This window comes from Hyperolius riggenbachi, chromosome 1 (assembly GCF_040937935.1).
Source record: "Hyperolius riggenbachi isolate aHypRig1 chromosome 1, aHypRig1.pri, whole genome shotgun sequence".
Taxonomy (NCBI): Eukaryota; Metazoa; Chordata; class Amphibia; order Anura; family Hyperoliidae; genus Hyperolius; species Hyperolius riggenbachi.
The window spans coordinates 369,172,523-369,189,415 of NC_090646.1; the positions used below are offsets into that span (position 1 = coordinate 369,172,523).

General features: G+C 46.2%; 1 protein-coding gene across 4 annotated transcripts in view; it reads right to left on the bottom strand.

The window, feature by feature from the left end:
- The window catches only part of KIAA1958 (KIAA1958 ortholog), a 122,491-nt gene that overhangs the window by 22,485 nt on the left and 83,113 nt on the right, over window positions 1-16,893 (bottom strand). The window lies entirely within an intron of this gene.

The window sequence follows — 16,893 nt, forward strand, 5'->3', positions numbered from 1 at the left end:
AGGGAGAGACAAGAAAACAAGAGTGGTGAATTGAGGCATACTAGAATTGTCATATTTTATTTAATAATTACACAAAATGACATTTTAGAACATTCTTACATACCTGTCTCACGTTTGAAAAGCCAACGTCTGTAGTTTCACAAATGATGTACTAGAGCATGGCAAAAAAGAGATCAGAATAGAGTCTTCGAGTCACTGGGCACCTGGGTTGCCAACCGTCCGTCAAAATACGGGCAGTCCGTCTATATGACATTAAATTTCCCCTGTCCGTACTGCCCGTATTTTTAGGACATGCGTCCGTTAAAACAAGTACTTATTGCCGCGCATCGTGGCTATAGTAATCCAAGTCTTTAGGTGCTGGTGGCTGCGCTGCAAGAAGCTTCAGGCATCTTTTCCCCCTTCCCTCCCGTGGCCGCCCTCCAATCAGGAGCTTCTTTGCCTCCCGCCCTCCAATCAGGAGCTTCTTTGCCTCCCGCCCTCCAATCAGCAACTTTTTTCCACCCTCCAATCAGGAGCTTCGTTTTTTCCATTCCCTTCCACCCTCCAATCAGAAGGGCTCTTTTTGTTTTGCTGGTGCCGCTCTCCAGTCAATTAGAGAGAGGCTGCCAGCTGAGCCGACGGAGTCCGTCCTTACAAACTCCATCCAGAGTAGCAGCGACAGAAGAGAGCTGCATACTGTGCTGTATGGGAAAAGCCTTCTGAATTAGTTCTCCCCCTGCTAGCCAGGTACTATAAATCAATGATCAATTTAATCTGTGACATCTGCTCTGTGTATACATGGCTTCTGCAGCCAGAAGCACAGAATCCCCATGCTTACAGTGCTGCTGTGTGTATGTTTGACATAGTGCAGAGCCCTGACAGCCAAGGCAGGGCTGCATGTCACACATACACTGCTAGCTGGCAAAGTAATAGATGTGAATCTGACCAAAAGTAAAATGTTATGCAAATTAGAGCTATGTAGTCTGGTGGTGCACACAAAAACCTTTGTTTTAATTGTAAGGTACATGTATAGTGTATTTACAGGTGAAATGTGCCCACATAGTGTATTTACAGGTGAAATGTGCCCACAGTGTATTTACAGGTGAAATGTGCCCACATAGTGTATTTACAGGTGAAATGTGCCCACATAGTGTATTTACAGGTGAAATGTGCCCACATAGTGTATTTACAGGTGAAATGTGCCCACATAGTGTATTTACAGGTGAAATGTGCCCACATAGTGTATTTACAGGTGAAATGTGCCCACATAGTGTATTTACAGGTGAAATGTGCCCACAGTGTATTTACGGGTGAAATGAGCCCACAGTGTATTTACAGGTGAAATGTGCCCACAGTGTATTTACAGGTGAAATGTGCCCACATAGTGTACTTAGTGCTGAAATGTGCCTACATAGGTTCAGCTATGTTTCTCTCCTCCTGAAATTCACAAGACGTTTTCTAAAAAGCGCGCTACTGACTCCGCCCCCTGACTCCGCCCCCGTCCGTCCAAACCTTGGGGTGTCCAGATTTTTTGACCATTTTGTCCAGGAAAAATAAGAAATTGGGTTGGCAACCCTGCTGGGCACTCTTAGTGCAGGTAGACTGGCAGGAGGAAATAGTTTTATTGGAGGTAATCTTTTTTCTTTTTTTTTTTTGAATCTTGTTTTGGAAGGGAATGTGAGATAAAAGCCTTTACTTTAACTTTTTATCCCACTGCATCACGTGTGTCAAATGAATTGTTCCGCCAATTTATTACGTGCTCCATTTGTGAAACCAGAGGTTGTACTGGTTCCATTTAATTAAATTCAGCTTTCAAGTTTTTATTTCAAAACAATAACAATTACTAGGCAGTATGCTAAGGCAATCCACATTCAACATCCACAAAAGCAAATTGAGCTAACCAAGTGCAACATCTCCCTTAACTCCAAAAAAGCAGTAAGACACAAGAGATAATAAGGCTATATATTTTTCAGGAAATATAATACTTTTCCAATTGTCTTTATTTATGGTTCACCGGCTTTTGTGGCAGCCAACAAATCAACACTTTTATGATAATAGAGAATGCCGCTGGAACTTGAAAACAGAAAAGCTTTAAACAGAACACGCACAAAAAAATTATTGTCTGTCAATGGTGAAGGAACATCCTTTTTTCAAGTCGTTCCCTAACCCCTTACCCCCCCCCCCCCCAAAAAAAGTTAACGTTAAAGAAATTTTACTGTAATAAATTAATAATACTGCATATAGCCATGAAGTGATTTGTTGCGGCACTCTACAAGGGCTTTGATTTTTTTTTTAAACTGACACCTGTATATATCATATGAACTCATTTAGATACAGTGCACATGTCATCAGTGCTGGTTATTCAGTTTTGTTTTTTTCAGATGGGAACTAAACGTCAGCTCATCCTTCATTTAGGATAACAATTTGTTCTCAAAACTGACAAACCTGATCTCCAGGTTGGTTCCTTTCAGAAGTTGTCCCTCTCAAGTTTGTCCCCCCTCAGAATTGTTTTTCTCCCCACATATTTGGGAACAAATGGAAGTCTAAAGGGTGGATGGGAAGGGTGGAAGGTTGGATGGGATGGCTTCAATTTAGATTTAATGCAACAAGCAGTGTAATAAACCAATGTAAATGGAATTAGTACAGTAATCTGATTATTGACAAGTATACACTTTTATGTGATGTTATTTTTGTAGAATCAGAGAGTGTGGAAAAACCAACAACTTATCAGCAAGCATGATGCCCTATATGAGAAGATCTATAGAGATATACAGATAGATTCTACTAAGGCCAAAAACATTTCACACCATCCAGCATGGGCGGCGCCAGGGGGTGGCTTTAGGGTGCTGAAGCACCCCTCAAAATAGTCCAAGCACCCCCTTAGCACCCCTGTGTCGCCGTTCGCTGCCCGCTCTGTAATTAGAGCAGTGCTACAAGAAAATGGCCGCCAATGTCCACAAATGCAGAAATCGGCTGCCATTTTCTTGTAGCTATCTATTTACAGAGGGAGAGGAGGAGGTGGCGGGAACATTCATAAAGGTAGCGGCTGCCAGATCAGAAGGATAAACGAGCGGCGGCCGTGGGAACGGCAGGGGGAGCTTGAGGCAGCGCTACTACCTATACTGGGGTAGCTCTTCTACCTATACTGGGGCAGCTATACTAACTACAATGGTGCAGCTATACTACCTATACTGGGGCAGCTATACTACTTATACTGGGGAACTATACTACCTATACTGGGGCAACTATATTACCTATACACACCCACTTTCCAGTGCATAGACACACCCTATAGGCCCCCGTGTTTGCCCACGCCCCCTGTTTTTCTCTGTCGCAGCTACCCCTAGAAGAGATCCAACACCTGCATAGCACCCCGTAAAAAAATTTCCTGGAGCCGCCCCTGCCATCCAGTCAACATAACTGTTGCTTCAAAAGCAGAGTTAGACTAAATTCAACCCCCCGTATTTTTTTAGATGGAGTGGGATATGAATGTACTGTTTTTTTTTCTTATTGTTGTATGTGCTTGTGTAGCAGAAGTGTCTCATTGCTTCCTGCTATGTCAGGCAACAGGAAGTGAAGTAATCTCTTCACGACTAGCAGTCTGCCAGCACCAAGGATGTGAGCAAACTTCAATTATTCTCTTGTATGCATAAGGCAGCTTCATAAATAAGATTCCATAGTCCCCATAGTAGCTAGGCATAATCAATCAAATAATACCAAGCTAATGTAAATTATATGATCATTTTATACAAATGTATGCAGCTTGAAAAAAAGATCAACCAAATAAAGTAGCAACAGAATTATTTGCATCCTATTGATCATACCTAGTGGCAGCATAGTAATTATAGCAGAATAATAGAGAGCTCAATCCCGAGATGTAAACTGCATCATTATGCAACAGACACTCTGACACTGCAGTCTGCTCTTTTGGACAATGGCCTGCCCTTTCTCAAGTTACAGAGGCACCTGTAGCTTCAGAAGGGGCAGGTTATTGCATAAAAAAAACAGACTGCAGTGTATGTCACATTATGGTGCAGGTTGTATCTTGGGATTAACTTCTCTATCATGCTGCTAATATTATCTAGCATTGTAAATGTAGTTAGCATTGACATCTTCTGCAGTGCTTTACAGAGTGAATAGTCATGTCACTGACTTTCCACCAGAGTAGCTCAGAATCTAATCCCTATCATAATCAACATAATGTCCCTATGTTAGTCAAAGGTCATTTGTGGGGGCAGCCAATTAACTTACAAATATGTGTTTGGGATGTGAGAGGAAATTGGAGTGACAAAAAGAAACCCATGCAAACACGGGGAGAGAAAACTCCATGCAAACAGTGTCCTGGCCAAGATCTGAATCAGGAAACCAAGCACCACAAACTGAGAGAACAACCCCTGCGCAACTATGCTGCTACTAACCTTACTGATGAAGCTGCTGATGTTTACAAGAAAATACATTGAAGATTGCTTTAAGATTCACATCCTTGGTGCTGGTCAGTTGCCAGTGGAGTACAATTTCACCATATTTCCTGGTGGATTGGCCACTGCATGGGGAGATTTGAGCAAGGAGTGTTTCCAAAACTCTTTTATTGCAAAGGAATTTCTTCACTGGACACACAGGCATAAAAGCACACAATTTAATAGGGTGGAATTAATTACTGACCATGTCATAGTAAAGGTGTCCATTAACGCTGAAGGATTTAACTATTTTATATTTTGATCACATAAATCAGATCAATTTATATAAAAAAAAATGGGCAGTTGCACACAGTTAGATTGAAAATGATCACATAGTATGCCGCTGTTTTCTTTTATCTGCCTGGTGGATTTTTATGATCGTACCTGTTATGATCAAGCTGACATAGGCAATATATATTTTTTTTGTAAACATGTTCTTATTAACAAAGCTTTAGTGGTAATTATATATTTTTCTAATTATTCAACTCATTTGTTTTTATTCTATAATAAGTGTGTGTGTGTGTGTGTGTGTGTGTGTGTGTGCGTGCGTGCGTGCGTGCGTGCGTGCGTGCGTGCGTGTGTGTAGTTATTTATATTTTCAAATATAACAAATTACCAAAATAATTTATTTTAAATCAAACAAAGTTTGTCAATATAGAATACTTGTCATCAGTTAATATTTACCCTGTACCTATTAATAATATCTGTCTAAACAGAAGGGTAAACTGAGTAAATACGGTTTTAATGGATACTTTAGGTAGTCCCTCATATTACATAGAAGTAGTAAGATTGTACAATCAAGTTTGTACTGTTATTGAAAACCTTTAGAGAGATTACATCACTTTTTGTTAGCTCACCAGCATTAGAAAATGATGCAGTGACAGCTATTCTAACACTGGTCCACACTATCCAGAACTTTGAGGGCCTGACACTAACACACAGTTGTGTCCGCTTTTCAGAAACACATCAATGTTACAGATGCTGAACAGCGGACACAACTGCGTACAACTGCGCTCAACTGCGTTAGTAGGCTCAGGCCCTGACAAACACTGCTGTCTGAAGATCAACATAAAAAAACAAACCATTAGACAAAAATTCTTGGGGATCAAACAAACACAAGTATTTATTTGGAAGCTAGAGGAAACAGCAACCAATCAGACCTTTTAATTAGGTTAAATGGAAATAGGTAAATTATGATAATTTTTATAGGGTAGTTGTTGTGTAATTTGCCCACCAACCCCTTACCAGGAACCCATCAAATCCTTCTTCACAGGTACCAGCTAAATCAACCTGCCATACCCAATAATTAGCAATAGAGACAGGCAGAATGCACTTGAGGTTTAGAATAAGCTTTCAGGTGCATAAATAAGGTGTTAATGTTGCATATGTCTGAACTTATTTCACAAGTGGCACTTAGTTTATTTATGCATAATGTTTTAAATTATTTCATGCACTTTATTAGAGAGTTAGCACCTTAGTTCCACACCTAACACCTTATACTCATTTGAGTCTCCAGGACATTTATACACTCAGGTTTTGTGGTATTCTTAAAGAGGAACTCCAGTGAAAGTAATGTAATAAAAAAAGTGCTTAATTTTTTACAATAATTATGTATAAATGATTCAGTCTGTGTTTTCCCATTGTAAAATCTTTTAAATCCCTGATTTACATTCTGACATTTATTACATGGTGACATTTTTACTGTTGGCAGGTGATGTAGCTGCTGCTTGCTTTTTTGGCAGTTGGAAAAAGCTGTAAACAGCTATTTCCCACAATGCAGCAAGGTTCACAGACAGGAAACTGCCAGGAGTACCACTGTCCTCAGAGTTTCTTGTGGGAGGGGTTTCACCACAATATCAGTGATACAGAGCCCCCTGATGGTCTGTTTGTGAAAAGGAATAGATTTCTCATGTAAAAGGGGGTCAGCTACTGATTGGGATGAAGTTCAATTCTTGGTCGGAGTTTCACTTTAACGTCTTTGAATGATTTATCCAGCTGAATGTCACAGATGTATGGCTGAACATATATTTGAAATGATTCCATATGCTTTTAGGTTTATGATAAACCTGAATACAGAATATGATCTCCATTCCTTTTACCTCAAAGTAGTGCTTTTTAGGGCTTTCCTTTTCTCTTTGCGTGTTTGGGAACTTTCTCATTGCACTAGTGTTGTGCACTGCAGTCAACTCCTTCCCTGCATAATGAAGGTTTGCTTCAACCTGCAGCTCCCTGCTTCCATACTAGTTAACATACAACCTATTTTTATTAGTAGGCATGAGTCCTGCAGAGGGCCGATTTTCCGATTCTGGATAAAACGTGTGGGCCGCGGCAGGGGGGCAGTTAACTTACCCTTGTGGCCGACTATGGTTGATGTACGTCACATCACTTTCCATTGCATTCAGTCTCTCCAATGTTTTCTCCTTCAAACCCGGAAGGTGGAAATATTGGAGGTATGTGGAATGTAATGGAACATGACGTGGAGTGCATCGGCTATAGGCAGCGACAAGGGTAAGTAAACTGACCCCCTGCTGCAGCTTGCAAGTTTTATTTGGAATTCGGAATACGAACACCATAGCTTTGCTGAGTGCTTCCCTATTTATTAGCTTCACCATAACTACTCCCCACCTACTCAGCATCTTACCTGTCCATTATTTTCAAAAGCAATTACTGATTAGCAGTTGTGCAGTCCAACTGCCAAAAAGTGTGAAATGAGTAGGCAGGCTGACCAACGTCTTTGTGTAGGTTTTTTTTTTCTAGGGATTGCTTTTCTGAAGTATATAAAGGAAATACTGAGAACACCAATGATTAGACAGTGTTCTCCCCAGGATCAAACAAGTGGGCGGGCCGCCCGGGTAAATTCAATTACCGCCCGGCTGGCTGCGTTCCAGTTATCACCGGCGTTGGGCACTCTCGCAAGGAAAAAAAAAAAAAAAAAAACAAACAAAAAAAAACCCAGCGCTGCTCCTGAAGCTACACAGTTCCGTGCACGAGATCTCGCGCTTCCCGGCGAGCTCGTGCATTAATTGGCCGAGCAGTAGAGGCGGGACCAGCGCGTGAGGCTGAAGACTGACACGCAGAACAGCAGAGGAGGCGGCGCGCGAGGGAGGCAGCCGACACAGAGGCGTGCATTGAGGCTGTCTGCGTGCACAGACACTGTCAAGCCTATAAGTATGCATATGTAACAGGCTGACAGGCCGTGCAATCTAGCCATATGAATGAAGTTGCGGGCGGACGGGTTGTCGGGGGCTATTTGGGAGCTAGCTATTGCAGGGAATAAAAAAAACAAGAACGATTTAAAAAAAAAACACCTCGGTGTTCTCCCCAGGCTGCGAGCAGTGTGGAGTAGGGGAATGCCCACAAGTGCAGTAGCTGGGGTCCGGCCTCAATCCCCCCTCCCTCTCCCCCCGCTCAACCAGCTCCTCAGGCGGTGTCAAAATTCAGCGTCACTGGCTCTCGGCTGTCTCAAACGCTAGAGCACAAGCCAGCCGCCTGATTCACGTTGTCTCATGTCCTCTCCCCGATGCTGCACATACTTTTTAGTATGCACAGCATCGGAGAGGACATGAGACAACGTGAATCAGGCGGCTGGCTTGTGCTCTAGCGTTTGAGACAGCCGAGAGCCAGTGACGCTGAATTTGCCACCGCCTGAGGAGCTGGTTGAGCGGGGGGGAAGGGAGGGGGGATTGAGGCCGGACCCCAGCTACTGCACTTGTGGGCATTCCCCTACTCCACACTGCTCGCAGCCTGGGGAGAACACTGAGGTGTTTTTTAAATCGTTCTGTGTTTTTACTAAAAAGTATGTGCAGCATCGGGGAGAGGACATGAGACAACGTGAATCAGGCAGCAGGCTTGTGCTCTAGCGTTTGAGACAGCCGAGAGCCAGTGACGCTGAATTTGCCACCGCCTGAGGAGCTGGTTGAGCAAAGCACGCTGCCGCCCCCACTTAAGGTTTGCGAAAGCCCGGGAGCCAGCTCCATCTGGGGAGGGGGGGGGGGGGTCGAGGTGAGTTGCACACCCTCCCCACCAGCCTGACCACCTCCCCACTAGCCCACCCGCCTAATCACCACCCCACTAGCCCACCAGCCTAATCACCACCCCACTAGCTCACCAGCCTGAACACTAGCCCACCAGCCTGACAACTCACCCCACTAGCCCACCAGCCTGACCACCTCCCCACTAGCCCACCAGCCTGACCACCTCCCCACTAGCCTACCAGCCCAATCACCACCCCACTAGCTCACCAGCCTGACCACCTCCCCACTAGCCTACCAGCCTGACCACCTCCCCACTAGCCCACCAGCCTAATCACCACCCCACTAGCTCACCAGCCTGACCACTAGCCCACCAGCCTGACCACTAGCCCACCAGCCTGACAACCCACCCCACTAGCCTGACCACTAGCCCACCAGCCTGACCCCCCCCCCCCACTAGCCCACCAGCCAAATCACCACCCCACCAACCTGACCACTAGCCCACCAGCCCAATCACCACCCCACTAGCTCACCAGCCTGACCACCTCCCCACTAGCCCACAAGCCTGACCACCTCCCCAATAGCCCACAAGCCTGACCACCTCCCCAATAGCCCACCAACCTGACCACCCACCCCACTAGCCCACCAGTCTGACCACCTCCCCACTAGCCACCAGCCTGACCACAAGCCTACCCTAGACCTACCTACCCACTTACTCAACCCACCAGCCTGACTTACCCACCCACACCACTTCGGTGTTACCCTTCTTTTCCACCCAGCATGACCTTAGGGCCCTTTTCCACTACCTGCGATCCGCTTCAGAAAGCGGATCGCAGCCGTTTTGATGAGCACCGTGATAACATGTAAATCGCGGTGCTCATTTCCCACTAGCATGCGTCGTATTTTTCTGAATCACAATTGTCGGGCGATCGTGATCCGTTCCCAGCAGCTATATGGAGCAATCACGGGTAGTGTAAATTGTAGGTTGCGTGATCGCAGCGCATTTGCGATCGCACTACCTAGTGGAAAAGGGCCCTTACTTCCCCACCCGGCTACTTTTTCATGCCACCCGGCTGAAAAAAAATTCTGGGGAGAACACTGTTAGATAAATAGGTCTAAAACCTGTCAGATTTTTACTGCCTACTGTACGTGACAGAAACACAGGCGAAAAGTAATTTATAGCACATTTTAGTATGGGAGATATGTACTGTCTTAAGTATGTGTACACATGTACTTTACGATTTTTCTCAATAGAGTTACTTTAAATTCTGAGTAATTCTACTAATGTTTATTTATCCAGACTTGTATTAAGCTTGAAGGTTTGTTAAATATTGCTCCGCACTCAATGGAAACTGCTATTGATTAGTGAGATTACTGTATTCTCAACCTTTACACTAGATGGCCCCCAAGGTTGGTGTCTCCATTTTAACTGTCTTATGTTATATACAAGTGATGGCTAACCTTGGCACTCCAGCTGTGACAAAACTACAATTTCCATCATGCCTCTGCCTCCCCGAGTTATGCTTAGAGCTATCAGAGTATTGCAATGCCTCATGAGACTTGTAGTTCCAGCACAGCTGTAGTGCCAAGGCTAGCCATTACTGTTATATACACTTAACATCGCTGTATTGATGTTGTACCAAGAAGAACATTACCATTTTGAAACTCATAGATTTTAGTCTTTCAAAGGATCATAACTGAGTAAAAAATATAAAGTAGTTATTTAACTCAGGTCTAAAAAAAAAAATCACAGAAACAATATCTTGATGTCTCTACCAAAGTGGCACAATCTTCGTGTCACTTAAAGGAATAACGAGGTAGGAGAGTGGGATTGAAAGGTCCTTCACCAGAACTCTGGTCACGAGCTACGGCTACTGCGCATTCACAGCCCCGGCCGCGATCGTGTTCCCATAGCACAGAGTATTCTGCGCTTCCATAGTTTAAGTCTTTGTGAACTGCGCAGGCGCAGAATGCTCCTGGCCTACTGTAGTGTAATGAAGTAGGTCACTAGCTTCCCATTTGGCAGTAAGACTGTATTGTATACAGCCTAACCACCTCTGCAGCACTGGCTGTCCTCACTTATAAGTCTCTCTTGAACCATGGTGAGTGCTGGTGTTTGATTTCACTTCCTGGTTAAGAAGCCCAGCCACACCCACTCCACCCCTCTGACTGTCACATGCAAACCTCATCCTACCCCTTACCGTACCTCTTTAGGCCCCCTGTTGATAATATCGCCCAACTTACACAAGAACCTGATGATGGGGCTGTGTATGGATATTCTGAGTAGCCGTATAATCAGGTCGTGGTAAGTCTCTAGTACGGGCAGCGCACACGATGCTGAGAAAGAAGAAGATGGAAGCTCTGCACTAGTACAGCCACGGGGCGCAGCACTGTGGCTCAGGTATGTCAACCTTCCGGCCAGCTGCACACTGTCACTCACTGTCTGTCTGTGGGGTCTGCATGACACTATGCAGGAGGAGGAGGAGGCTGACAATACAAAATTGTCTGCACTATCTGATGAAGGGGACCCTCCGTGGCCCCAAGACAATTGTCAACTACAGTGTTGACTTATGCCATGAAGAATAAACACTTCAGCATTTACTAAACGGTGTGCAAACCGACTTTGAACTTTTCTACTGGAAGAGGTAAGTGAGTGACCCACTATCAGGTCAATTATGTTAACCGGCTTGCAGTTTACCAGCGTCCATCTTTTTTCTGCTACATTTCTTTCACTTCTAGGATCAGTGAACATACGCTTGTTAGGAGAATTTTCTGCTCAGCACTAGAATGTCACCCAAGATGAGCAGTGTATATAAAGTCTGCTTAACAAATTAATGCTTCTTCCTTTAAACCAGTGAACAGGCCAGTCATGTACTACTTGACATGCAATTAGGATGAATAAACAAAAAAAGACAGGCATTAATGGAAGTCCTTCAGAGCGCCATGTGGAAGGCAAGATGTTTCTTTAACACCAGTGACATGTATGCTTTCTGCTCTCAAAAGCCAAGCAAATGTACCCGCAAAATGCTTCCTGACGTCAGCAGTTAAACAATGTTGTTTACATCAATAGAAGGTTATTTTTTGCCTGTCTGACAAAAGAAGTGCTTGTGCTCTGAGAGAATACGGTTATCTGTAACGTCTGACAAGGTCTGACAACATAATGAAGGCTTTGTAATCATTTCTTCAAGTACAAGGCTGCATAGAAACTTTCATAGCAGATATGTGGCAGACCCTTGCTGCCTGTATCCTCGCCTAAGCACCAGTTACCGCAAAGCTTGATAAAGAACTGCATTAGGAATAGCAAGGCCTGAAGTAAATATTACTATTAATTAATTCATGTGGGTGATTTACTGAAGGGGATGCAAAACGAAGAGCAGTATAATTTATCTCTTTCCATGTCAAACATTCATTTAGCTGCTAAGAAAAAAAGAATAAGCACCTCTCTGGGCAAATCATTTGGTACCCCATGCAAGACAAGAACAGACATGAGAGCCAGTGACACCCAATTAACTTAAGGATCAGGTTAATTTGTCAGATTATCATGCTTCCCTGAGCATCTGCACTCAGAGGGAGCAATATCTGACACTACAGGCAAGTTGGTGAGTGTGTATGCAAGCTGATTGGGGATGGGAAGAGGATACAGCCACCAGTGGCATAGCTAAGGAGCTTTGGGTCCCAGTGCAAATTTTACATTGGGCCACTCAGGTATTCTACACATAAGAGTCCATATGGCGAAAGAAAACCTGCCAAGGACATCCACAGTATGACAAGACAAAGACAAATAACATTTATATTGTGCTTTTCTCCTGGCGGACTCAAAGCGCCAGAGCTGCAGCCACTAGGACGCGCTCTATAGGCAGTAGCAGTGTTAGGGAGACTTTCCTAAGGTCTCCTACTGAATAGGTACACTATCCAGTATGAGAGGTGTAAGCAGAGGAGGGGAACAAGTTTTTAATGACGACTATTCAAAGCATAAATAGAAGCGATCATTACCAGCATAGCACCATTAAAAAGCTAATAATGTGGTTGAGGGAGGGCCCTTAGTGAGCCCCTCCTCTCCAAGGGCCCTGGTGCAGTCACAACCTCTGCATCCCCTATTGCTACGCCACTGACAGCCACTCTACCATCAATGCTGAACCTCCCACCCTCAGATCCAGGGATGCTTCTCATACCCACTTAACCTGTCTATGCCCAGAAATCACCATGATGCATGATTAATGATGATGATTTACATACTGTATATCACATGTAATGTATGAAAAAAAAAATCAGAAAGAGATTGGTGTTACAATGAAGATGAAAACAGTAATTCCAGCCAAAAGTATGAATTTCACTACATGCAGGTATTACACAGGAAGGAGCCACATTCCTAGATTGGCACACAGAGTTTTAAGAAGACCGAATGTGTTGCTCAGGTGCTACAGTATTTATGTGTATGTATCAGGCTATGTTCAGATGGACTGCCGACAAGCCGTGACACCTCTGCCTTGTATCAGGCTACGTTCAGATGGACTGCTGACAAGCCGTGACACCTCTGCCTTGTATCAGGCTACGTTCAGAAGGACTGCTGACAAGCCGTGACACCTCTGCCTTGTATCAGGCTATGTTCAGATGGACTGCCGACAAGCCGTGACACCTCTGCCTTGTATCAGGCTACGTTCAGATGGACTGCCGACAAGCCGTGACACCTCTGCCTTGTATCAGGCTATGTTCAGATGGACTGCCGACAAGCCGTGACACCTCTGCCTTGTATCAGGCTACGTTCAGATGGACTGCTGACAAGCCGTGACACCTCTGCCTTGTATCAGGCTACGTTCAGAAGGACTGCTGACAAGCCGGGACACCTTTTCCTTGTATCAGGCTATGTTCAGATGGACTGCCGACAAGCCGTGACACCTCTGCCTTGTATCAGGCTACGTTCAGATGGACTGCCGACAAGCCGTGACACCTCTGCCTTGTATCAGGCTACGTTCAGATGGACTGCCGACAAGCCGGGACACCTTTTCCTTGTATCAGGCTACGTTCAGATGGACTGCTGACAAGCCGTGACACCTCTGCCTTGTATCAGGCTATGTTCAGATGGACTGCTGACAAGCCGTGACACCTCTGCCTTGTATCAGGCTATGTTCAGATGGACTGCCGACAAGCCGTGACACCTTTTCCTTGTATCAGGCTACATTCAGATGGACTTCCGACAAGCCGTGACACCTCTGCCTTGTATCAGGCTATGTTCAGATGGACTGCCGACAAGCCGTGACACCTCTGCCTTGTATCAGGCTACGTTCAGAAGGACTGCTGACAAGCCGGGACACCTTTTCCTTGTATCAGGCTACGTTCAGATGGACTGCCGACAAGCCGTGACACCTCTGCCTTGTATCAGGCTACGTTCAGATGGACTGCCGACAAGCCGTGACACCTTTTCCTTGTATCAGGCTACATTCAGATGGACTGCCGACAAGCCGTGACACCTCTGCCTTGTATCAGGCTATGTTCAGATGGACTGCTGACAAGCCGTGACACCTCTGCCTTGTATCAGGCTACGTTCAGAAGGACTGCTGACAAGCCGGGACACCTTTTCCTTGTATCAGGCTACGTTCAGATGGACTGCCGACAAGCCGTGACACCTCTGCCTTGTATCAGGCTACGTTCAGATGGACTGCCGACAAGCCGTGACACCTTTTCCTTGTATCAGGCTACATTCAGATGGACTGCCGACAAGCCGTGACACCTCTGCCTTGTATCAGGCTATGTTCAGATGGACTGCTGACAAGCCGTGACACCTCTGCCTTGTATCAGGCTACGTTCAGAAGGACTGCTGACAAGCCGGGACACCTTTTCCTTGTATCAGGCTACGTTCAGATGGACTGCCGACAAGCCGTGACACCTCTGCCTTGTATCAGGCTACGTTCAGATGGACTGCCGACAAGCCGTGACACCTTTTCCTTGTATCAGGCTACATTCAGATGGACTGCCGACAAGCCGTGACACCTCTGCCTTGTATCAGGCTACGTTCAGAAGGACTGCTGACAAGCCGGGACACCTTTTCCTTGTATCAGGCTACGTTCAGATGGACTGCCGACAAGCCGTGACACCTCTGCCTTGTATCAGGCTACGTTCAGATGGACTGCCGACAAGCCGTGACACCTCTGCCTTGTATCAGGCTATGTTCAGATGGACTGCTGACAAGCCGGGATACCTTTTCCTTGTATCAGGCTACGTTCAGATGGACTGCCGAGAAGCCGGGACACCTCTGCCTTGTATCAGGCTACATTCAGATGGACTGCCGACAAGCCGTGACACCTCTGCCTTGTATCAGGCTACGTTCAGATGGACTGCTGACAAGCCGTGACACCTTTTCCTTGTATCAGGCTACGTTCAGATGGACTGCTGACAAGCTGTGACACCTCTGCCTTGTATCAGGCTATGTTCAGAAGGACTGCTGACAAGCCGGGACACCTTTTCCTTGTATCAGGCTACGTTCAGATGGACTGCCGACAAGCCGTGACACCTCTGCCTTGTATCAGGCTACGTTCAGATGGACTGCCGACAAGCCGTGACACCTTTTCCTTGTATCAGGCTACATTCAGATGGACTGCCGACAAGCCGTGACACCTCTGCCTTGTATCAGGCTATGTTCAGATGGACTGCTGACAAGCCGTGACACCTCTGCCTTGTATCAGGCTACGTTCAGAAGGACTGCTGACAAGCCGGGACACCTTTTCCTTGTATCAGGCTACGTTCAGATGGACTGCTGACAAGCCGTGACACCTCTGCCTTGTATCAGGCTACGTTCAGATGGACTGCCGACAAGCCGTGACACCTTTTCCTTGTATCAGGCTACATTCAGATGGACTGCCGACAAGCCGTGACACCTCTGCCTTGTATCAGGCTATGTTCAGATGGACTGCCGACAAGCCATGACACCTCTGCCTTGTATCAGGCTATGTTCAGATGGACTGCCGACAAGCCGTGACACCTCTGCCTTGTATCAGGCTATGTTCAGATGGACTACTGACAAGCCGGGATACCTTTTCCTTGTATCAGGCTACGTTCAGATGGACTGCCGACAAGCCGGGACACCTCTGCCTTGTATCAGGCTACATTCAGATGGACTGCCGACAAGCCGTGACACCTCTGCCTTGTATCAGGCTACGTTCAGATGGACTGCTGACAAGCCGTGACACCTCTGCCTTGTATCAGGCTACATTCAGATGGACTGCCGACAAGCCGTGACACCTTTTCCTTGTATCAGGCTACATTCAGATGGACTGCCGACAAGCCGTGACACCTCTGCCTTGTATCAGGCTATGTTCAGATGGACTGCTGACAAGCCGTGACACCTCTGCCTTGTATCAGGCTACGTTCAGAAGGACTGCTGACAAGCCGTGACACCTTTTCCTTGTATCAGGCTACGTTCAGATGGACTGCCGACAAGCCGTGACACCTCTGCCTTGTATCAGGCTACGTTCAGATGGACTGCCGACAAGCCGTGACACCTTTTCCTTGTATCAGGCTACATTCAGATGGACTGCCGACAAGCCGTGACACCTCTGCCTTGTATCAGGCTATGTTCAGATAGACTGCTGACAAGCCGTGACACCTCTGCCTTGTATCAGGCTACGTTCAGAAGGACTGCTGACAAGCCGGGACACCTTTTCCTTGTATCAGGCTACGTTCAGATGGACTGCCGACAAGCCGTGACACCTCTGCCTTGTATCAGGCTACGTTCAGATGGACTGCCGACAAGCCGTGACACCTCTGCCTTGTATCAGGCTATGTTCAGATGGACTGCCGACAAGCCGTGACACCTCTGCCTTGTATCAGGCTATGTTCAGATGGACTGCTGACAAGCCGGGATACCTTTTCCTTGTATCAGGCTACGTTCAGATGGACTGCCGACAAGCCGGGACACCTCTGCCTTGTATCAGGCTACATTCAGATGGACTGCCGACAAGCCGTGACACCTCTGCCTTGTATCAGGCTACGTTCAGATGGACTGCTGACAAGCCGTGACACCTTTTCCTTGTATCAGGCTACGTTCAGATGGACTGCTGACAAGCCGTGACACCTCTGCCTTGTATCAGGCTACGTTCAGAAGGACTGCTGACAAGCCGGGATACCTTTTCCTTGTATCAGGCTACGTTCAGATGGACTGCCGACAAGCCGTGACACCTCTGCCTTGTATCAGGCTACGTTCAGATGGACTGCCGACAAGCCGTGACACCTTTTCCTTGTATCAGGCTACATTCAGATGGACTGCCGACAAGCCGTGACACCTCTGCCTTGTATCAGGCTACGTTCAGAAGGACTGCTGACAAGCCGGGACACCTTTTCCTTGTATCAGGCTACGTTCAGATGGACTGCCGACAAGCCGTGACACCTCTGCCTTGTATCAGGCTACGTTCAGATGGACTGCCGACAAGCCGTGACACCTTTTCCTTGTATCAGGCTACATTCAGATGGACTGCCGACAAGCCGTGACACCT